This window comes from Podarcis liolepis (assembly GCF_965112155.1).
Source record: "Podarcis liolepis genome assembly, chromosome: 15".
Lineage (NCBI taxonomy): Eukaryota > Metazoa > Chordata > Lepidosauria > Squamata > Lacertidae > Podarcis > Podarcis liolepis.
The window spans coordinates 30843783-30865802 of NC_139566.1; positions in this window are offsets into that span (position 1 = coordinate 30843783).

The window sequence follows — 22020 nt, forward strand, 5'->3', positions numbered from 1 at the left end:
CGAAGAATGGATGCTTTTGAATTCTGGTGCTGGAGGAGACTCTTGAGAGTCCCATGGACTGCAAGAAGATCAAACCTATCCATTCTGAAGGAAATCAGTCTTGAGTGCTCACTGGAAGGACAGATCCTGAAGCTGAGGCTCCAATACTTTGGCCACCTCATGAGAAGAGAAGACTCCCTGGAAAAGACCCTGATGTTGGGAAAGATTGAGGGCACAAGAAGAAGGGGACAACAGGACAAGATGGTTGGACAGTGTTCTCGAAGCTACAAACATGAGTCTGACCAAACTGCAGGAGGCAGTGGAAGACAGGAGTGCCTGGCGTGCTCTGGTCCATGGGGTCACGAAGAGTCGGACACGACTAAACGACTAAACAACAACAACAACAAACACAGTGAAGGGGGGGGCAACCTTGTACGTTTATATAAGATGTTACTATGAAGGAATCCTGTACATCATAAACTGTACTTTATTCCAGGGGGGGCGGGGACCACAATTGCATAAAGGTGACTCCACAAGCCTTCTGATACACTACACTGATATACCTCTGTGATGGCCTGGGATTCCAAGTCTGAGAGTGAACCGGAGGAATCCCAGCCGGCACAGGAGTCCCCGCCTCCAGGGCCGGCTGAACTGGGGCAAGGCCTAGATGCTGAGGAGCCTGCACCTGTGCCAGATCCTCAGGAGCAGGCACCAGGTGAAACCATTCTGGCCCCAGAGGTGCTGGAGGACTCAGTGTCTACAGGTGAGCCTCCCCCGGGGCCCAGTAACCCTTCGGCCTCTCCTGAACTGCAGAGGCTTAGGGCAGAGAGGCGAAGGGAACTGGTTTCTCCCAAGAGGAATGCTTGCCTTAAGGCCAGGAGAGGCGGGGCTCCTGGGGGCCGGGACCGCCCCCGGCCTTAGAAGAAGATAAAGGTCAGGCAGCCTGGTCCCAGGTTGCGGGAGCGACGTCGTTGTGGAGTACCTGCTTTTACCCAGACCTAGATCTGCACTCCCAGTGGGCCTGTTCCTCGCCCGGCTTCCTGCTTCTGACTCTCCGGTGTTCCTGTTCCTCGCCCGGCTGCCCGCTGCTGACCCACCAATGTTCCTGTTCCCCGCCTGGCTCCCTGCTTCTGCCTTACCAGTGTTCCTGTTCCCCGCCTGGCTTCCTGCTGCTGCCCTACCAGCGTTCCGGTTCCCCCGCCCGGCTCCCTGTTTCGGACCTCGCGCCTCATCTAGTGATCGTCTACCCTGCTAGTGACTCTGGACTGAACTTCGGCTACGGTATTAGTACCTTTTCCCCCCTGGGACCAGCACAACCTCACACATTCAGTGAAAGAAATGACAATAGTTTATTCATTAGATGCAGACACTGAGACTACTAGGAAATGTGCATCAGGAGATGAGACTGCAAGGGGCCACAAACATTCCAGCGGAAATCCATAGATGTCCTGAGTCAAGTAGCTGTTGCATTCTTTTTGCAAAGCTGTTCCTGTTGGGGGGGAGAAGACAGATTAGCCAGCAATTATTGCGGGCACACGCGCTAAACCCTGTCTGTGGTGCCTACCCCTTTACCCCAAATGATGAGACAAGACACCAGAAAAAGACAATGGGGAGGTTTCCCACTTTGACCTTGCAGAGAAATAATTGACGTCAATTTGTTCAGGACTTTTTTCTGTAGGGTTTTCAGACATGTGGATTATATATTTATGTACATGTTTGCTTGGTACTTTTATGAACATTTATTACATATCAAAGACCTTAAAATTCTTATCACACCTAACCCAAGTGCCAGACAGGTAGCCATCAAGATCACAAAGAGCTGCAGCAGCCCAGGAATGGATTCTGACTCCGGAGAACAAAAAGGATAGTGAGCAACTTAACCAGTTGGGTCAGGAAGTGTAAATAGATTTATTGTCTTGTTTTTATCGGGTGTCAGGTGATGGGTAAAAGGCGGGAAGAATAGCTACCTTACACCCAGGCTCTGCCCATTTATCTCCCCTTCTGATGATGTAGAAACAATGTAGTGATGATGAAAGGTGAGAGGGCGTTCCACAGGGAGGGTACCACTACCGAGAAGGCCCTCTGCCTGGTTCCCTGTAATTCTTTACAAGTCGTTCTTAATCTAATCCTAAGCCTATTTGATACTTCCAAGTGATTTCTAATTATCTTATGTTACAATATTTGGCTAAATATTCTTTGAATTTCTTGATATTCCTCTTCCTTCTGGTCGCGGATGCTTCCAGTCAGGTCGGCCAGCTCCAAAAAGTCCAACATCTTCATCTGCCATTCTTCTATTGTTGGTCCTGCTATAGCAGTTTTGCTTACAAAGAAAGGTCAGGCTTCTTAGCCACTTTGCTTTAAGTTTTGCCTTGGTCTTGCCTGTTTTCTTAAAACCCTCCGACGGCAGGGAATCCTTTCACCTAGCGGGCTCACGGAATCCCCTAAGGACTGGAGACGAGCCGGTGAGCATTTCTGGTTCTTTTCAACTGAATGGTATAGTTTTTCTAAAAGATGCAGGGATTTATGATATGTAAAGGGAACCATGGAAAAAGAAGGGAAGTCATTGATATCTTAAGGATGTAAAATGAGTATTTTAATTGTAAAACAGAAAACTTAAATAGTATCTTGTGCTCAAAGCAGCCACCAAGCACATGAGCACTTTCCCATCTTGTGGGGAAACAAAACATACAGAAGCAAAACATAGCCATTGTGACAAGTTGTCATTGGGAGCCTTCTTCCTGGAGCCAGTTCCACAGTTTAACTGTGCTGCTTAATGTGCTTCTTTTATGCGTGTGGTGGCCTGGAATTCTGACTCGGAGGCTGAACCTGAGGAATCCCAGCCTGCACAGGAGTCCCCACCTCCAGAACCAGCTGAGCCGGGGCTGAGGCATGAGCCTGAAGGGTCCTCACCTGTGCTGGATCCTCAGGTGCAGGCACCAGCTGAGTCTGCTCTGGCTCCTGGGGTGATGGAGGACCCATTGCCTGCAGGTGCTCCACTCCCAGCCCCGTCAGGGGAAGCTGAGGTTGCCTCTGGGTCCAGTAACCCTCCAGCCTCTCCTGAGCTGCAGAGGCTCAGGGCAGAGAGGCGGAGGGAACTAAGTTCCCGGAGGAGGAGTGCTTGCCTCCAGACCAGGAGAGGCGAGTCACCTGAGGATCGTGGCCGCCCTATGCCTCGGGGCAGATAAGCCAGCCAGCCCCAGTCCCAAGTTGCGGGAGCAACATTGTTGGTATTCAGTTCCTGCCTGCACCCTGTCCTGCTCTTGACCTCAACCGACTCCCTGCCTTGGACCCAGCTTCAGCTTTGACAGACTGCCTCCATACTGCACCCTCGACCACGGACTGGACTTGGACCTTGCCTCTTGATTAACCCCCGGGACCAGCACAATGCGTCTTGAATTCTTCTTCTGTCTGCCTGAAAATTCAAGTGTATTTTTACACTTGTTTCTTGTAATAGATGTATTTTATAAAGAGTTTAGTGTAGTATAGGCACGATTGCAGATAGCATCCCCTTTATAAAATTTATTTCTGTATTTTTCCACGAGTGTTCATATTCTTTACATCTTCGCTTCAAGAACTGCATTGTTCGATTTGGAGAAGTGCCGATTTCAAAGGAGAGCAGCGTTTTGATTCATGCATTTATTTGGGACATGCAAATTTGGGATCCTCTCATGAAGATGCAACCAAAATAAATTATCCCCCCGCCCCCGCCCCCACGTCTCTACACGACATGGAAAGAAAGACAAGGAAGCCGAAGTTAGATATTTTAATGTTTGTGTTCATGTGGATCATGTTTCTAAATGTGTGCTAACAGTAAAGATATTTAAGATGTCTCATGCAGCCACATTTTAAAGATTTGAACTGCAGACTGAAACATTTACTTTGCAAAGCTTTCTAAGTGGTGCCAACAAAGGTCTGAATAGTAAAAGCTATGGTTTTCCCAGTAGTGATGTATGGAAGTGAAAGCTGGACCATAAAGAAGGCTGATCGCCGAAGAATTGATGCTTTTGAATTATGGTGCTGGAGGAGACTCTTGAGAGTCCCATGGACTGCAAGAAGATCAAACCTATCCATTCTGAAGGAAATCAGTCTTGAGTGCTCACTGGAAGGACAGATCCTGAAGCTGACTGAGTCTCCAATACTTTGGCCACCTCACGAGAAGAGAAGACTCCCTGGAAAAGACCCTGATGTTGGGAAAGATGGAGGGCACAAGGAGAAGGGGACGACAGAGGATGAGATGGTTGGACAGTGTTCTCGAAGCTACCAGCATGAGTTTGACCAAACTGCGGGAGGCAGTGGAGGACAGAAGTGCCTGGCGTGCTCTGGTCCAGGGGGTCACGAAGAGTCGGACACGACTAAACGACTGAACAACACATTCCTATTCCAGCTGTGGTTGCACCCAGGGCTTTTTTCCCCAACCAAAACTCAGTTGCTCCAGCTCAGACCGCATGGCTTTTACAACCCCCTCTATCCTATGTTAATCATCTAGGAACTTTTACCACTCTGCAACTACACTAAGTTTTACTGCCTGTGCAACTTTCTGCAACTGAAACTGACCTTTGAAGAGTTTGTAAGTATACCATTTATCAACTTCCCAAATGTGTGGTCTTTTCCTATGCTAGAGGAAGACGGAAGTTTTGGAACTCACAACGACATATTGCCTCTCAGGTGGATGCCATTGCCATTATAAGAGAACAAGGGAGGGAGGCATTTTTGGTGAGTTCCAGCACCTCTTTTTCTAGAAAAACAGGACTGGTTTATATAATGGCCTTATAATATATGCAGCTTTATTTTCAATTCCTTTCCGAACAATACCTAGCTTGAATTTTTCTTTTTTCCTACAACTGCTGCCCACAGGCCAATACCTTCACTACGATCCCAAGGTCTGAGCTTTTCATTTAGATTTGAGCTGTCTTGGAAGCTTAAATTTAATTAGCTAATATGAGAACTAGAAAGCATATTTGATGCTTTGAAAAGTGTTTCATCTGGCAAGCTGAGTTTAACCCTCAAGGAGTTTACCTTTGCTGTCCATAACTTGGCTGAAGGAATTTGCAGCGAAGGAGAAACAGACCGGAACAAGGTGGAAACTGAGAGGTTACTTCTCAGAGGAGATAAATATTTTTTTTGCCTTATATAATATACTTTCATCGTTTAATATCCTTTCATTTAATCTCCATCTTTTATTTATCCTTTTATTGTCTCCTAGTTCTAATGTAATTGAGTTGTGATCCATTAGTATTTTGGGTTGGATTTTAACTTTTTTAGCTTTCATTAATAACTTGTTCGTTACCCATATTGCGTCTAGTCTTCCCCCTGATTGCTGAGCTTCCAAGAAATGAGTGTATTGTCTTTCGTTTGGGTTTTTGTATCTCCATACATCCGTTAGGTTTAGGTTTTCTACCATATGAAAGAAGGTAGATGGTAATCTCCTTCCCTTTGATTTTCTCTTTTTTTTTTTGTTCTATCTTGATCAATAGATGTAACACCGTTAAAATCTCCCATAAGGATAGTCTCCTCATTTATATATTCAAGTAGCTTGCACTCTACTTCCCTAAAGAAGATTGTCTTATTTCCATTACATGCATATACGCCTGCAATGATTATTTGTTCATTCCCTCTAGTAACCTGAATATCCTACTGTCATGGTCTTTGAAAACTTGTTTTCAAAACTTGTTTTGATTCCAATTTTGGGTTTACACAAATTACAATTCCCCTTTTCTTTTTAATATCTAGGGAGACAAATTCTTGACCTAGTTTTTTATTTTCTAAAACTCTTCAATGCTTCTTAGCTACGTGGGTCTTTTGCAGGCAGATAACATCCCATTGTTTTTTTTTTTTAGTATATGCTCTATCTTATTCCTCTTATCATTTAAACCGTTAACATTCCAATATATAATCCTTAGCTTCATTAAACTTGATAACTCTTTATTTCCTGGTATAGGGTCTTTAGGAGAAGAAGTGTAAATAAGAGATATTTTTAACAGAAAAATAATTTTGTATCTTCTTGATTCTTTGTCTGTTTTTATTGTTACTTGTCTTCACTAGCTTTCTTGAAGTTCTTGGGTTTCGTCGTCTCTTTCCAGTCCTGAGTCTCCTCATCTTCCCAAATGTCAGGGAACTGCCATCGGAGCCAAGAGTGGAGGTAGGGCTCCCCAATGATGCGGGAGACGGGACCAGCAGAGGGAGAGAGAACACTTCCTTTGGGGAAGGAAATCAGCGTGACACCTGGGAGAAAGGGGAGCAGGGAAGGACTTTGGAGAGAGGGCTCCAGGACTCTTCCACAGAGACCAGCAGGGAGAGTCCAGGACCTCCGCTGGCCACGCCCACTCTGCGCAGGAGACTTCCGTGCAGGGAGTTTAGGCGGAGACTTGGTGTCAAGGTGTTTTTATGTTGGAGGAAGTTCAGGAAATGCCCACTGACGGATTCTGCCGCGGCGTTTCCTGAACTTCCTCCAACATAAAAACTCCTTGACACCAAGTCTCTGCCTAGACTCCCTGCGCAGAAGTCTCCTGCGCAGAGTGGGCGTGGCCAGCGGAGGTCCTGGACTCTCCCCGCTGGTCTCTGTGGAAGAGTCCTGGAGCCCTCTCTCCGAAGTCCTTCCCTGCTCCCCTTTCTCCCAGGTGTCACGCTGATTTCCTTCCCCAAAGGAAGTGTTCTCTCTCCCTCTGCTGGTCCTGTCTCCCGCATCATTGGGGAGCCTTACCTCCACTCTTGGCTCCGATGGCAGTTCCCTGACACCAAACGCCTTTTTGTACCTTCTCCATAATTTTCCAGCCTCCTCTGGTGTCCTAAGAGTTTTTCTTCTATCCTTGTAGGTAAACGTGATTCCCTCTGGGAACTCCCAATGAAATCTGATCGATTTTTTTCTTGAGTGCATCTGTCACGACTTTATAATTTTGCCATTCCCTCAGAATTCTTTTAGGGATTTCTTTATGAATTATGATGTTCTTGTCATCAATTATTAATTTAGATTGTCCCTTTTTTGTAGTATTTTATCCTTTAGAAGTCTTGAGTTAAGGAATACTAAGCAGTCTCCTGGGCCTTTAAACATCTTTGATGTTTCAGATCTAACCCGGAAGATTTTGTCAATGTCCAGCAGCACCTCAGCTTCTTGTACCACCAGCTAGTTTGCAAGTTCTTGAATCAGCTTCTCAGCTATTCTTTCTCCTTGGGATTCCGGTATACTGCAAAAGTGGAGAATCAGCTCCCGCTGGTGTAATTTCAACATAGCAATTCCATCCTGGATTTCTTCGTATGTTCTCTTTAATTCTAATATTTCTTCATTTGTTGCTTCCTGTATTTTTTTTATTTCTTTATTTTCATTTTGCAAATTCTTAGACACTTCTTCTTGTTTATTAGCTCTACCTTTAAGATCTTGTACAGATTTGTCCAAGTCCTTAGTTTTAGTATTTAATTCCTGTATTTGAGTTGTTAAATCTAAAATTAGCTTAGAGTTCTGTACAATTTTACCTTCCAATGATTCTTGAAGTGAGTCTAATTTATCATTTAAATTTCTGTTCATTCCCATTATCAGTTCTTTCACATCTGCATTAGGATCAATTTCTGCGGCTGATCGTCTTCTAACTTGAAGTCCCGTAGCAGATGTTAATGTGGTTTGATATTTTTGACTCAATGTTGTCTTGGATATCATTAATTATTTTTATGTAATTCAAATCAATTTCCAAGTTGATTATCTATTTTATCCACCAAGAAGCTACAATAATTGTTTTCCAGAATTAATTTTATATCCCAAAGTCTATCAATTAATTCAGGTCGTGGGATTATTTGTCAGTTGAGGTCCTGATAGGAATTACTTTTAATATTTCATTTGTATGAATTTATGAGTCTGTGAGAAGTAATCACACTTCCTTTTTCTGGTATTATCTGGACCTCCTTCAGCCTTATTTTGTCACTCCGTCTTTGTTATTTCCCCGTAAGAATTTTTCTCTCCCTTTCTATTGATTTTTGTTGTTCCGTCTTCAGAAATACGGGAGTGCGTTTGTACCCACCATCTGCCATATGGAGTAACCTGGTGTGTTTCTCCTTGGGGTCTCAGGGCATTTCACAGTCAGGCTTGCGTCCTTCCTGCGCTGAGATCCCTCTGACTTCCCCCATTTAAACTGTGCTGGAATGACAGAGGATCCCTTTCTGCGCTGTTTGGTGCCTTTTTTGATCTGAGACCTCCTCTCAGACCTTTCTAGGGGTTCACGTGACTCTTGCTGCCCCTGATTACACGCATTCACCATGACTGGAAATGCTACACTAAGGCAGAACAAATTCCCTGACCCACCACTTGAGAACACCACAGCCGGAAGATCGCCAGGGAATTCTTCTCGTGATGCCTCGCCTGGCCAGGGATTTTTCCTTGTTGTGCCCAAGCCAGAGATTTCGTCTTCTTGTGTTCTGGCTGGGGATTTCCTCTTGTGCCCTGCCTGGCCAGGGATTTCTTCTTATTGTGGGCTGCCAGCCACATATTTCTTCTTGTTGTGCCTGGCCGGACTGGGATTTCTTCTTCTGCCCGGGCCAGGTATGTATTCTTGTGTCCTGGTTGATGGGTGATGGTTCTGCCTCGGTTGTTGTTGTTCTGCCTGCACTCGCTGCCTGCAAAGCGTTGTGGTTCTCCCTTGGTTGTTGTTGTTGTTGTGCTTCCTGCCCCTGCCTGCAAATCGTGATTCTTCTGCCGTTGTTGTTGTTCCTGCCGCCCCTGGCTGCGCAGGGTGATAATCCGCCTGGTTGATTTTGTAGTTGTGCCTGCCGCGCCTGCCTGCGAATTGTGATGGTTCTGCCTTGGTTGTTATTGTTGACTGCCTGCCGCCGCTGCCTGCGAATCGTTGTGGTTTTGCCTTGGTGGTGGTGGTTGTACCTGCTGACCCCTGCCTGCGCAGAGTGATGTTCCGCCTTTGTTGTTGTTGTTGTGCGTGATGCCCCTGCCTGTGAATAGTGATGGTTCGGCCTTGGTTGTTACTGTTGTTCTGCCTGCAGCCGCTGCCTGCAAAGCGTTGTGGTTCTCCCTTGGTTGTTGTTGTGCCTCCTGCCCCTGCCTGCGAATTGTGATTCTTCTGCCTTTGTTGTTGTTCCTGCCGCCCCTGGCTGCGCAGGGTGATAATCCGCCTGGTTGATTTGGTAGTTGTGCCTGCCGCCCCTGCCTGCGAATTGTGATGGTGCTGCCTTGGTTTTTATTGTTGTTTTGCCTGCCGCCCCTGGCTGCACAGGGTGATGTTCCGCCTTGGTGGTGGTGGTTGTTTTGCCTGCCGCCCCTGCCTGCGAATTGTGATGGTTCTGCCTTGATTGTTATTGTGGTTCTGCCTGCTGCCGCTGCCTGTGAAGCATTATGGTTTGGCCTTTGTTGATGTTCTTGTTGTTCTGCCTGCCGCACCTGCCTGCGAATTGTGATGGTTCTGCCTTGGTTGTTATTGTTGACTGCCTGCCGCCGCTGCCTGCGAATCGTTGTAGTTTTGCCTTGGTGGTGGTTGTTGTGCCTGCTGACCCCTGCCTGCGCAGAGTGATGTTCCGCCTTTGTTGTTGTTGTTGTCCGTGCTGCCCCTGCCTGCGAATAGTGATGGTTCTGCCTTGGTTGTTACTGTTGTTCTGCCTGCAGCCGCTGCCTGCAAAGCGTTGTGGTTCTCCCTTGGTTGTTGTTGTTCCTCCTGCCCCTGCCTGCGAATCGTGATTCTTCTGCCTTTGTTGTTGTTCCTGCCGCCCCTGGCTGCGCAGGGTGATAATCCGCCTGGTTGATTTGGTAGTTGTGCCTGCCGCCCCTGCCTGCGAATTGTGATGGTGCTGCCTTGGTTTTTATTGTTGTTTTGCCTGCCGCCCCTGGCTGCACAGGGTGATGTTCCGCCTTTGTTGTTGTTGTTGTTGTCCGTGCTGCCCCTGGCTGCACAGGGTGATGTTCCGGCTTGGTGGTGGTGGTTGTTTTGCCTGCCGCCCCTGCCTGCGAATTGTGATGGTTCTGCCTTGGTTGTTATTGTTGTTCTGCCTGCTGCCGCTGCCTGTGAAGCATTATGGTTTGGCCTTTGTTGATGTTCTTGTTGTTCTGCCTGCCGCCCCTGCCTGCGAATTGTGATGGTTCTGCCTTGGTTGTTACTGTTGTTCTGCCTGCAGCCGCTACCTGCAAAGCGTTGTGGTTCTCCCTTGGTTGTTGTTGTGCCTCCTGCCCCTGCCTGCGAATCGTGATTCTTCTGCGGTTGTTGTTGTTCCTGCCGCCCCTGGCTGCGCAGGGTTATAATCCGCCTGGTTGATTTGGTAGTTGTGCCTGCTGCCCCTGCCTGCGAATTGTGATGGTTCTGCCTTGGTTGTTATTGTTGACTGCCTGCCGCCGCTGCCTGCGAATCGTTGTGGTTTTGCCTTGGTGGTGGTGGTTGTGCCTGCTGACCCCTGCCTGCGCAGAGTGATGTTCTGCCTTTGTTGTTGTTGTTGTCCGTGCTGCCCCTGCCTGCGAATAGTGATGGTTCTGCCTTGGTTGTTACTGTTGTTCTGCCTGCAGGCGCTGCCTGCAAAGCGTTGTGGTTCTCCCTTGGTTGTTGTTGTGCCTCCTGCCCCTGCCTGCGAATCGTGATTCTTCTGCGGTTGTTGTTGTTCCTGCCGCCCCTGGCTGCGCAGGGTTATAATCCGCCTGGTTGATTTGGTAGTTGTGCCTGCTGCCCCTGCCTGCGAATTGTGATGGTTCTGCCTTGGTTGTTATTGTTGACTGCCTGCCGCCGCTGCCTGCGAATCGTTGTGGTTTTGCCTTGGTGGTGGTGGTTGTGCCTGCTGACCCCTGCCTGCGCAGAGTGATGTTCCGCCTTTGTTGTTGTTGTTGTTGTTGTGTGTGCTGCCCCTGGCTGCACAGGGTGATCTTCCGGCTTGGTGGTGGTGGTTGTTTTGCCTGCCGCCTCTGCCTGCGAATTGTGATGGTTCTGCCGTTGCTGTTGTTCCTGCCGCCCCTGGCTGCGCAGGGTGATAATCCGCCTGGTTGATTTTGTAGTTGTGCCTGCCGCCCCTGCCTGCGAATCGTTGTGGTTTTGCCTTGGTGGTGGTGGTGGTGGTTGTGCCTGCTGACCCCTGCCTGCGCAGAGTGATGTTCCGCCTTTGTTGTTGTTGTGGTGTGTGCTGCCCCTGCCTGCGAATAGTGATGGTTCTGCCTTGGTTGTTACTGTTGTTGTGCCTGCAGCCGCTGCCTGCAAAGCGTTGTGGTTCTCCCTTGGTTGTTGTTGTGCCTCCTGCCCCTGCCTGTGAATCGTGATTCTTCTGCGGTTGTTGTTGTTCCTGCCGCCCCTGGCTGCGCAGGGTGATAATCCACCTGGTTGATTTTGTAGTTGTGCCTGCCGACCCTGCCTACGAATTGTGATGGTTCTGCCTTGGTTGTTATTGTTGACTGCCTGCCGCCGCTACCTGCGAATCGTTGTGGTTTTGCCTTGTTGGTGGTGGTGGTGGTGGTTGTGCCTGCTGACCCCTGCCTGCGCAGAGTGATGTTCCGCCTTTGTTGTTGTTGTGGTGCGTGCTGCCCCTGCCTGCGAATAGTGATGGTTCTGCCTTGGTTGTTACTGTTGTTCTGCCTGCAGCCGCTGCCTGCAAAGCGTTGTGGTTCTCCCTTGGTTGTTGTTGTGCCTCCTGCCCCTGCCTGCGAATCGTGATTCTTCTGCCGTTGTTGTTCCTGCCGCCCCTGGCTGCGCAGGGTGATGTTTCTGCCTTGGTTGTTATTGTTGACTGCCTGCCGCCGCTGCCTGCGAATCGTTGTGGTTTTGCCTTGGTGGTGGTGGTGGTGGTTGTGCCTGCTGACCCCTGCCTGCGCAGAGTGATGTTCCGCCTTTGTTGTTGTTGTTGTTGTCCGTGCTGCCCCTGCCTGCGAATAGTGATGGTTCTGCCTTGGTTGTTACTGTTGTTCTGCCTGCAGGCGCTGCCTGCAAAGCGTTGTGGTTCTCCCTTGGTTGTTGTTGTGCCTCCTGCCCCTGCCTGCGAATCGTGATTCTTCTGCGGTTGTTGTTGTTCCTGCCGCCCCTGGCTGCGCAGGGTGATAATCCACCTGGTTGATTTTGTAGTTGTGCCTGCCGCCCCTGCCTGCGAATTGTGATGGTTCTGCCTTGGTTGTTATTGTTGACTGCCTGCCGCCGCTGCCTGCGAATCGTTGTGGTTTTGCCTTGGTGGTGGTGGTGGTGGTTGTGCCTGTTGACCCCTGCCTGCGCAGACTGATGTTCCGCCTTTGTTGTTGTTGTTGTCCGTGCTGCCCCTGCCTGCGAATAGTGATGGTTCTGCCTTGGTTGTTACTGTTGTTCTGCCTGCAGCCGCTGCCTGCAAAGCGTTGTGGTTCTCCCTTGGTTGTTGTTGTGCCTCCTGCCCCTGCCTGCGAATCGTGATTCTTCTGCCGTTGTTGTTGTTCCTGCCGCCCCTGGCTGCGCAGGGTGATAATCCGCCTGGTTGATTTTGTAGTTGTGCCTGCCGCCCCTGCCTGCGAATTGTGATGGTTCTGCCTTGGTTTTTATTGTTGACTGCCTGCCGCCGCTGCCTGCGAATCGTTGTGGCTTTGCCTTGGTGGTGGTGGTTGTGCCTGCTGACCCCTGCCTGCGCAGAGTGATGTTCCGCCTTTGTTGTTGTTGTTGTGCGTGCTGCCCCTGGCTGCACAGGGTGATCTTCCGGCTTGGTGGTGGTGGTTGTTTTGCCTGCCGCCCCTGCCTGCGAATTGTGATGGTTCTGCCATTGCTGTTGTTCCTGCCGCTCCTGGCTGCGCAGGGTGATAATCCGCCTGGTTGATTTTGTAGTTGTGCCTGCCGCCCCTGCCTGCGAATTGTGATGGTTCTGCCTTGGTTTTTATTGTTGACTGCCTGCCGCCGCTGCCTGCGAATCGTTGTGGTTTTGCCTTGGTGGTGGTGCTGGTGTTTGTGCCTGCTGACCCCTCCCTGCGCAGAGTGATGTTCCGCCTTTGTTGTTGTTGTTGTCCGTGCTGCCCCTGCCTGCGAATAGTGATGGTTCTGCCTTGGTTGTTACTGTTGTTCTGCCTGCAGCCGCTGCCTGCAAAGCGTTGTGGTTCTCCCTTGGTTGTTGTTGTGCCTCCTGCCCCTGCCTGCGAATCGTGATTCTTCTGCGGTTGTTGTTGCTCCTGCCGCCCCTGGCTGTGCAGGGTGATAATCCACCTGGTTGATTTTGTAGTTGTGCCTGCCGCCCCTGCCTGCGAATTGTGATGGTTCTGCCTTGGTTGTTATTGTTGACTGCCTGCCGCCGCTGCCTGCGAATCGTTGTGGTTTTGCCTTGGTGGTGGTGGTGGTGGTTGTGCCTGTTGACCCCTGCCTGCGCAGACTGATGTTCCGCCTTTGTTGTTGTTGTGGTGCGTGCTGCCCCTGCCTGCGAATAGTGATGGTTCTGCGTTGGTTGTTACTGTTGTTCTGCCTGCAGCCACTGCCTGCAAAGCGTTGTGGTTCTCCCTTGGTTGTTGTTGTGCCTCCTGCCCCTGCCTGTGAATCGTGATTCTTCTGCCGTTGTTGTTCCTGCCGCCCCTGGCTGCGCAGGGTGATAATCCGCCTGGTTGATTTTGTAGTTGTGCCTGCCGCCCCTGCCTGCGAATTGTGATGGTTCTGCCTTGGTTGTTATTGTTGACTGCCTGCCGCCACTGCCTGCGAATCGTTGTGGTTTTGCTTTGGTGGTGGTGGTGGTGGTGGTTGTGCCTGCTGACCCCTGCCTGCGCAGAGTGATGTTCCGCCTTTGTTGTTGTTGTTGTCCGTGCTGCCCCTGCCTGCGAATGGTGATGGTTCTGCCTTGGTTGTTACTGTTGTTCTGCCTGCAGCCGCTGCCTGCAAAGCATTGTGGTTCTCCCTTGGTTGTTGTTGTGCCTCCTGCCCCTGCCTGCGAATCGTGATTCTTCTGCCGTTGTTGTTGTTCCTGCCGCCCCTGGCTGCGCAGGGTGAAAATCCACCTGGTTGATTTTGTAGTTGTGCCTGCCGACCCTGCCTGCGAATTGTGATGGTTCTGCCTTGGTTGTTATTGTTGACTGCCTGCCGCCGCTGCCTGCGAATCGTTGTGGTTTTGCCTTGGTGGTGGTGGTTGTGCCTGCTGACCCCTGCCTGCGCAGAGTGATGTTCCGCGTTTGTTGTTGTTGTTGTGTGTGCTGCCCCTGGCTACACAGGGTGATCTTCCGGCTTGGTGGTGGTGGTTGTTTTGCCTGCCGCCCCTGCCTGCGAATTGTGATGGTTCTGCCATTGCTGTTGTTCCTGCCGCTCCTGGCTGCGCAGGGTGATAATCCGCCTGGTTGATTTTGTAGTTGTGGCTGCCGCCCCTGCCTGCGAATTGTGATGGTTCTGCCTTGGTTGTTATTGTTGACTGCCTGCCGCCGCTGCCTGCGAATCGTTGTGGTTTTGCCTTGGTGGTGGTGGTGGTGTTTGTGCCTGCTGACCCCTGCCTGCGCAGAGTGATGTTCCGCCTTTGTTGTTGTTGTGGTGCGTGCTGCCCCTGCCTGCGAATAGTGATGGTTCTGCCTTGGTTGTTACTGTTGTTCTGCCTGCAGCCGCTGCCTGCAAAGCGTTGTGGTTCTCCCTTGGTTGTTGTTGTGCCTCCTGCCCCTGCCTGCGAATCGTGATTCTTCTGCGGTTGTTGTTGTTCCTGCCGCCCCTGGCTGCGCAGGGTGATAATCCACCTGGTTGATTTTGTAGTTGTGCCTGCCGCCCCTGCCTGCGAATTGTGATGGTTCTGCCTTGGTTGTTATTGTTGACTGCCTGCCGCCGCTGCCTGCGAATCGTTGTGGTTTTGCCTTGGTGGTGGTGGTTGTGCCTGCTGACCCCTGCCTGCGCAGAGTGATGTTCCGCCTTTGTTGTTGTTGTTGTGCGTGCTGCCCCTGGCTGCACAGGGTGATCTTCCGGCTTGGTGGTGGTGGTTGTTTTGCCTGCCGCCCCTGCCTGCGAATTGTGATGGTTCTGCCATTGCTGTTGTTCCTGCCGCTCCTGGCTGCGCAGGGTGATAATCCGCCTGGTTGATTTTGTAGTTGTGCCTGCCGCCCCTGCCTGCGAATTGTGATGGTTCTGCCTTGGTTTTTATTGTTGACTGCCTGCCGCCGCTGCCTGCGAATCGTTGTGGTTTTGCCTTGGTGGTGGTGGTGGTGTTTGTGCCTGCTGACCCCTGCCTGCGCAGAGTGATGTTCCGCCTTTGTTGTTGTTTTTGTCCCTGCTGCCCCTGCCTGCGAATAGTGATGGTTCTGCCTTGGTTGTTACTGTTGTTCTGCCTGCAGCCGCTGCCTGCAAAGCGTTGTGGTTCTCCCTTGGTTGTTGTTGTGCCTCCTGCCCCTGCCTGCGAATCGTGATTCTTCTGCGGTTGTTGTTGCTCCTGCCGCCCCTGGCTGTGCAGGGTGATAATCCGCCTGGTTGATTTTGTAGTTGTGCCTGCCACCCCTGCCTGCGAATTGTGATGGTTCTGCCTTGGTTGTTATTGTTGACTGCCTGCCGCCGCTGCCTGCGAATCATTGTGGTTTTGCCTTCGTGGTGGTGGTTGTGCCTGCTGACCCCTGCCTGCGCAGAGTGATGTTCCGCCTTTGTTGTTGTTGTGGTGCGTGCTGCCCCTGCCTGCGAATAGTGATGGTTCTGCCTTGGTTGTTACTGTTGTTGTGCCTGCAGCCGCTGCCTGCAAAGCGTTGTGGTTCTCCCTTGGTTGTTGTTGTGCCTCCTGCCCCTGCCTGCGAATTGTGATTCTTCTGCCGTTGTTGTTCCTGCCGCCCCTGGCTGCACAGGGTGATAATCTGCCTGGTTGATTTTGTAGTTGTGCCTGCCGCCCCTGCCTGCGAATTGTGATGGTTCTGCCTTGGTTGTTATTGTTGACTGCCTGCCGCCACTGCCTGTGAATCGTTGTGGTTTTGCCTTGCTGGTGGTGGTGGTGGTGGTTGTGCCTGCTGACCCCTGCCTGCGCAGAGTGATGTTCCGCCTTTGTTGTTGTGGTGCGTGCTGCCCCTGCCTGCGAATAGTGATGGTTCTGCCTTGGTTGTTACTGTTGTTCTGCCTGCAGCCGCTGCCTGCAAAGCGTTGTGGTTCTCCCTTGGTTGTTGTTGTGCCTCCTGCCCCTGCCTGTGAATCGTGATTCTTCTGCCGTTGTTGTTCCTGCCGCCCCTGGTTGCGCAGGGTGATAATCCGCCTGGTTGATTTTGTAGTTGTGCCTGCCGACCCTGCCTGCGAATTGTGATGGTTCTGCCTTGGTTGTTATTGTTGACTGCCTGCCGCCGCTGCCTGCGAATCGTTGTGGTTTTGCCTTGGTGGTGGTGTTTGTGCCTGCTGACCCCTGCCTGCGCAGAGTGATGTTCCGCCTTTGTTGTTGTTTTTGTCCGTGCTGCCCCTGCCTGCGAATAGTGATGGTTCTGCCTTGGTTGTTACTGTTGTTCTGCCTGCAGCCGCTGCCTGCAAAGCGTTGTGGTTCTCCCTTGGTTGTTGTTGTGCCTCCTGCCCCTGCCTGCGAATCGTGATTCTTCTGCCGTTGTTGTTGTTCCTGCCGCCCCTGGCTGCGCAGGGTGATAATCCGCCTGGTTGATTTGGTAGTTGTGCCTGCTGCCCCTGCCTGCGAATTGTGATGGTTCTGCCTTGGTTGTTATTGTTGACTGCCGGCCGCCGCTGCCTGCGAATAGTTGTGGTTTTGCTTTGGTGGTGGTGGTGGTGGTTGTGCCTGCTGACCCCTGCCTGCGCAGAGTGATGTTCCGCCTTTGTTGTTGTTGTTGTCCGTGCTGCCCCTGCCTGCAAATAGTGATGGTTCTGCCTTGGTTGTTACTGTTGTTCTGCCTGCAGCCGCTGCCTGCAAAGCGTTGTGGTTCTCCCTTGGTTGTTGTTGTGCCTCCTGCCCCTGCCTGCGAATCGTGATTCTTCTGCGGTTGTTGTTGTTCCTGCCGCCCCTGGCTGCGCAGGGTGATAATCCACCTGGTTGATTTTGTAGTTGTGCCTGCCGCCCCTGCCTGCAAATTGTGATGGTTCTGCCTTCGTTGTTATTGTTGACTGCCTGCGAATCGTTGTGGTTTTGCCTTGGTGGTGGTGGTGGTGGTTGTGCCTGCTGACCCCTGCCTGCGCAGAGTGATGTTCTGCCTTTGTTGTTGTTGTTGTCCGTGCTGCCCCTGCCTGCGAATAGTGATGGTTCTGCCTTGGTTGTTACTGTTGTTCTGCCTGCAGCCGCTGCCTGCAGCCGCTGCAAAGCGTTGTGGTTCTCCCTTGGTTGTTGTTGTGCCTCCTGCCCCTGCCTGCGAATCGTGATTCTTCTGCCGTTGTTGTTGTTCCTGCCGCCCCTGGCTGCGCAGGGTGATAATCCGCCTGGTTGATTTGGTAGTTGTGCCTGCTGCCCCTGCCTGCGAATTGTGATGGTTCTGCCTTGGTTGTTATTGTTGACTGCCTGCCGCCGCTGCCTGCGAATCGTTGTGGTTTTGCCTTGGTGGTGGTGGTGGTGGTTGTGCCTGCTGACCCCTGCCTGCGCAGAGTGATGTTCCGCCTTTGTTGTTTTTGTTGTCCGTGCTGCCCCTGCCTGCGAATAGTGATGGTTCTGCCTTGGTTGTTACTGTTGTTCTGCCTGCAGCCGCTGCCTGCAAAGCATTGTGGTTCTCCCTTGGTTGTTGTTGTGCCTCCTGCCCCTGCCTGCGAATCGTGATTCTTCTGCCGTTGTTGTTGTTCCTGCCGCCCCTGGCTGCGCAGGGTGATAATCTGCCTGGTTGATTTGGTCGTTGTGCCTGCTGCCCCTGCCTGCGAATTGTGATGCTTCTGCCTTGGTTGTTATCGTTGACTGCCTGCCGCCGCTGCCTGCGAATCGTTGTGGTTTTGCCTTGGTGTTGGTGGTGGTTGTGCCTGCTGACCCCTGCCTGCGCAGAGTGATGTTCCGCCTTTGTTGTTGTTGTTGTGCGTGCTGCCCCTGCCTGCGAATAGTGATGGTTCTGCCTTGGTTGTTACTGTTGTTGTGCCTGCAGCCGCTGCCTGCAAAGCATTGTGGATCTCCCTTGGTTGTTGTTGTGCCTCCTGCCCCTGCCTGCGAATCGTGATTCTTCTGCGGTTGTTGTTGTTCCTGCCGCCCCTGGCTGCGCAGAATGATAATCCACCTTGTTGATTTTGTAGTTGTGCCTGCCGACCCTGCCTGCGAATTGTGATGGTTCTGCCTTGGTTGTTATTGTTGATTGCCTGCCGCCGCTGCCTGCGAATCGTTGTGGTTTTGCCTTGGTGGTGGTGGTGGTGGTGGTTGTGCCTGCTGACCCCTGCCTGCGCAGAGTGATGTTCCGCCTTTGTTGTTGTTGTGCGTGCTGCCCCTGGCTGCACAGGGTGATCTTCCGGCTTGGTGGTGGTGGTTGTTTTGCCTGCCGCCCCTGCCTGCGAATTGTGATGGTTCTGCCATTGCTGTTGTTCCTGCCGCCCCTGGCTGCGCAGGGTGATAATCCACCTGGTTGATTTTGTAGTTGTGCCTGCCGCCCCTGCCTGCGAATTGTGATGGTTCTGCCTTGGTTGTTATTGTTGACTGCCTGCCGCCGCTGCCTGCGAATCGTTGTGGTTTTGCCTTGGTGGTGGTGGTGGTGGTTGTGCCTGCTCACCCCTGCCTGCGCAGAGTGATGTTCTCCCTTTGTTGTTGTTGTTGTCCGTGCTGCCCCTGCCTGCGAATAGTGATGGTTCTCCCTTGGTTGTTACTGTTGTTCTGCCTGCAGCCGCTGCCTGCAAAGCATTGTGGTTCTCCCTTGGTTGTTGTTGTGCCTCCTGCCCCTGCCTGCGAATCGTGATTCTTCTGCCGTTGTTGTTGTTCCTGCCGCCCCTGGCTGCGCAGGGTGATAATCCACCTGGTTGATTTTGTAGTTGTGCCTGCCGCCCCTGCCTGCGAATAGTGATGGTTCTGCCTTGGTTGTTACTGTTGTTGTGCCTGCAGCCGCTGCCTGCAAAGCGTTGTGGTTCTCCCTTGGTTGTTGTTGTGCCTCCTGCCCCTGCCTGTGAATCGTGATTCTTCTGCCATTGTTGTTGTTCCTGCCGCCCCTGGCTGCGCAGGGTGATAATCCGCCTGGTTGATTTGGTAGTTGTGCCTGCTGCCCCTGCCTGCGAATTGTGATGGTTCTGCCTTGGTTGTTATCGTTGACTGCCTGCCGCCGCTGCCTGCGAATCGTTGTGGTTTTGCCTTGGTGGTGGTGGTGGTGGTTGTGCCTGCTGACCCCTGCCTGCGCAGAGTGATGTTCCGCCTTTGTTGTTGTTGTTGTGCGTGCTGCCCCTGGCTGCACAGGGTGATCTTCCGGCTTGGTGGTGGTGGTTGTTTTGCCTGCCGCCCCTGCCTGCGAATTGTGATGGTTCTGCCGTTGCTGTTGTTCCTGCCGCCCCTGGCTGCGCAGGGTGATAATCCGCCTGGTTGATTTTGTAGTTGTGCCTGCCGCCCCTGCCTGCGAATTGTGATGGTTCTGCCTTGGTTGTTATTGTTGACTGCCTGCCGCCGCTGCCTGCGAATCGTTGTGGTTTTGCCTTGGTGGTGGTGGTGGTGGTTGTGCCTGCTGACCCCTGCCTGCGCAGAGTGATGTTCCGCCTTTGTTGTTGTTGTTGTCCGTGCTGCCCCTGCCTGCGAATAGTGATGGTTCTGCCTTGGTTGTTACTGTTGTTCTGCCTGCAGCCGCTGCCTGCAAAGCGTTGTGGTTCTCCCTTGGTTGTTGTTGTGCCTCCTGCCCCTGCCTGCGAATCGTGATTCTTCTGCGGTTGTTGTTGTTCCTGCTGCCCCTGGCTGCGCAGGGTGATAATCCACCTGGTTGATTTTGTAGTTGTGCCTGCCGCCCCTGCCTGCAAATTGTGATGGTTCTGCCTTGGTTGTTATTGTTGACTGCCTGCCGCCGCTGCCTGCGAATCGTTGTGGTTTTGCCTTGGTTGTGGTGGTTGTGTCTGCTGACCCCTGCCTGCGCAGAGTGATGTTCCGCCTTTGTTGTTGTTGTTGTCCGTGCTGCCCCTGCCTGCGAATAGTGATGATTCTGCCTTGGTTGTTACTGTTGTTCTGCCTGCAGCCGCTGCCTGCAAAGCGTTGTGGTTCTCCCTTGGTTGTTGTTGTGCCTCCTGCCCCTGCCTGCGAATCGTGATTCTTCTGCGGTTGTTGTTGTTCCTGCCGCCCCTGGCTGCGCAGGGTGATAATCCGCCTGGTTGATTTTGTAGTTGTGCCTGCCGCCCCTGCCTGCGAATTGTGATGGTTCTGCCTTGGTTGTTATTGTTGACTGCCTGCCGCCGCTGCCTGCGAATCGTTGTGGTTTTGCCTTGGTGGTGGTGGTTGTGCCTGCTGACCCCTGCCTGCGCAGAGTGATGTTCCGCCTTTGTTGTTGTTGTTGTGCGTGCTGCCCCTGGCTGCACAGGGTGATCTTCCGGCTTGGTGGTGGTGGTTGTTTTGCGTGCCGCCCCTGCCTGCGAATTGTGATGGTTCTGCCATTGCTGTTCCTGCCGCTCCTGGCTGCGCAGGGTGATAATCCGCCTGGTTGATTTTGTAGTTGTGCCTGCCGCCCCTGCCTGCGAATTGTGATGGTTCTGCCTTGGTTTTTATTGTTGACTGCCTGCCGCCGCTGCCTGCGAATCGTTGTGGTTTTGCCTTGGTGGTGGTGGTGGTGGTTGTGCCTGCTGACCCCTGCCTGCGCAGAGTGATGTTCCGCCTTTGTTGTTGTTGTTGTCCGTGCTGCCCCTGCCTGCGAATAGTGATGGTTCTGCCTTGGTTGTTACTGTTGTTCTGCCTGCAGGCGCTGCCTGCAAAGTGTTGTGGTTCTCCCTTGGTTGTTGTTGTGCCTCCTGCCCCTGCCTGCGAATCGTGATTCTTCTGCGGTTGTTGTTGTTCCTGCCGCCCCTGGCTGCGCAGGGTGATAATCCACCTGGTTGATTTTGTAGTTGTGCCTCCCGCCCCTGCCTGCGAATTGTGATGGTTCTGCCTTGGTTGTTATTGTTGACTGCCTGCCGCCGCTGCCTGCGAATCGTTGTGGTTTTGCCTTGGTGGTGGTGGTGGTGGTTGTGCCTGCTGACCCCTGCCTGCGCAGAGTGATGTTCCGCCTTTGTTGTTGTTGTTGTCCGTGCTGCCCCTGCCTGCGAATAGTGATGGTTCTGCCTTGGTTGTTACTGTTGTTCTGCCTGCAGGCGCTGCCTGCAAAGTGTTGTGGTTCTCCCTTGGTTGTTGTTGTGCCTCCTGCCCCTGCCTGCGAATCGTGATTCTTCTGCCGTTGTTGTTGTTCCTGCCGCCCCTGGCTGCGCAGGGTGATAATCCGCCTGGTTGATTTTGTAGTTGTGCCTGCCGCCCCTGCCTGCGAATTGTGATGGTTCTGCCTTGGTTGTTATTGTTGACTGCCTGCCGCCGCTGCCTGCGAATCGTTGTGGTTTTGCCTTGGTGGTGGTGGTGGTGGTTGTGCCTGCTGACCCCTGCCTGCGCAGAGTGATGTTCCGCCTTTGTTGTTGTTGTTGTCCGTGCTGCCCCTGCCTGCGAATAGTGATGGTTCTGCCTTGGTTGTTACTGTTATTCTGCCTGCAGGCGCTGCCTGCAAAGTGTTTTGGTTCTCCCTTGGTTGTTGTTGTGCCTCCTGCCCCTGCCTGCGAATCGTGATTCTTCTGCCGTTGTTGTTGTTCCTGCCGCCCCTGGCTGCGCAGGGTGATAATCCGCCTGGTTGATTTTGTAGTTGTGCCTGCCGCCCCTGCCTGCGAATTGTGATGGTTCTGCCTTGGTTGTTATTGTTGACTGCCTGCCGCCGCTGCCTGCGAATCGTTGTGGTTTTGCTTTGGTGGTGGTGGTTGTGCCTGCTGACCCCTGCCTGCGCAGAGTGATGTTCCGCCTTTGTTGTTGTTGTTGTCCGTGCTGCCCCTGCCTGCGAATAGTGATGGTTCTGCCTTGGTTGTTACTGTTGTTCTGCCTGCAGGCGCTGCCTGCAAAGCATTGTGGTTCTCCCTTGGTTGTTGTTGTGCCTCCTGCCCCTGCCTGCGAATCGTGATTCTTCTGCCGTTGTTGTTGTTCCTGCCGCCCCTGGCTGCGCAGGGTGATAATCCACCTGGTTGATTTTGTAGTTGTGCCTCCCGCCCCTGCCTGCGAATTGTGATGGTTCTGCCTTGGTTGTTATTGTTGACTGCCTGCCGCCGCTGCCTGCGAATCGTTGTGGTTTTGCCTTGG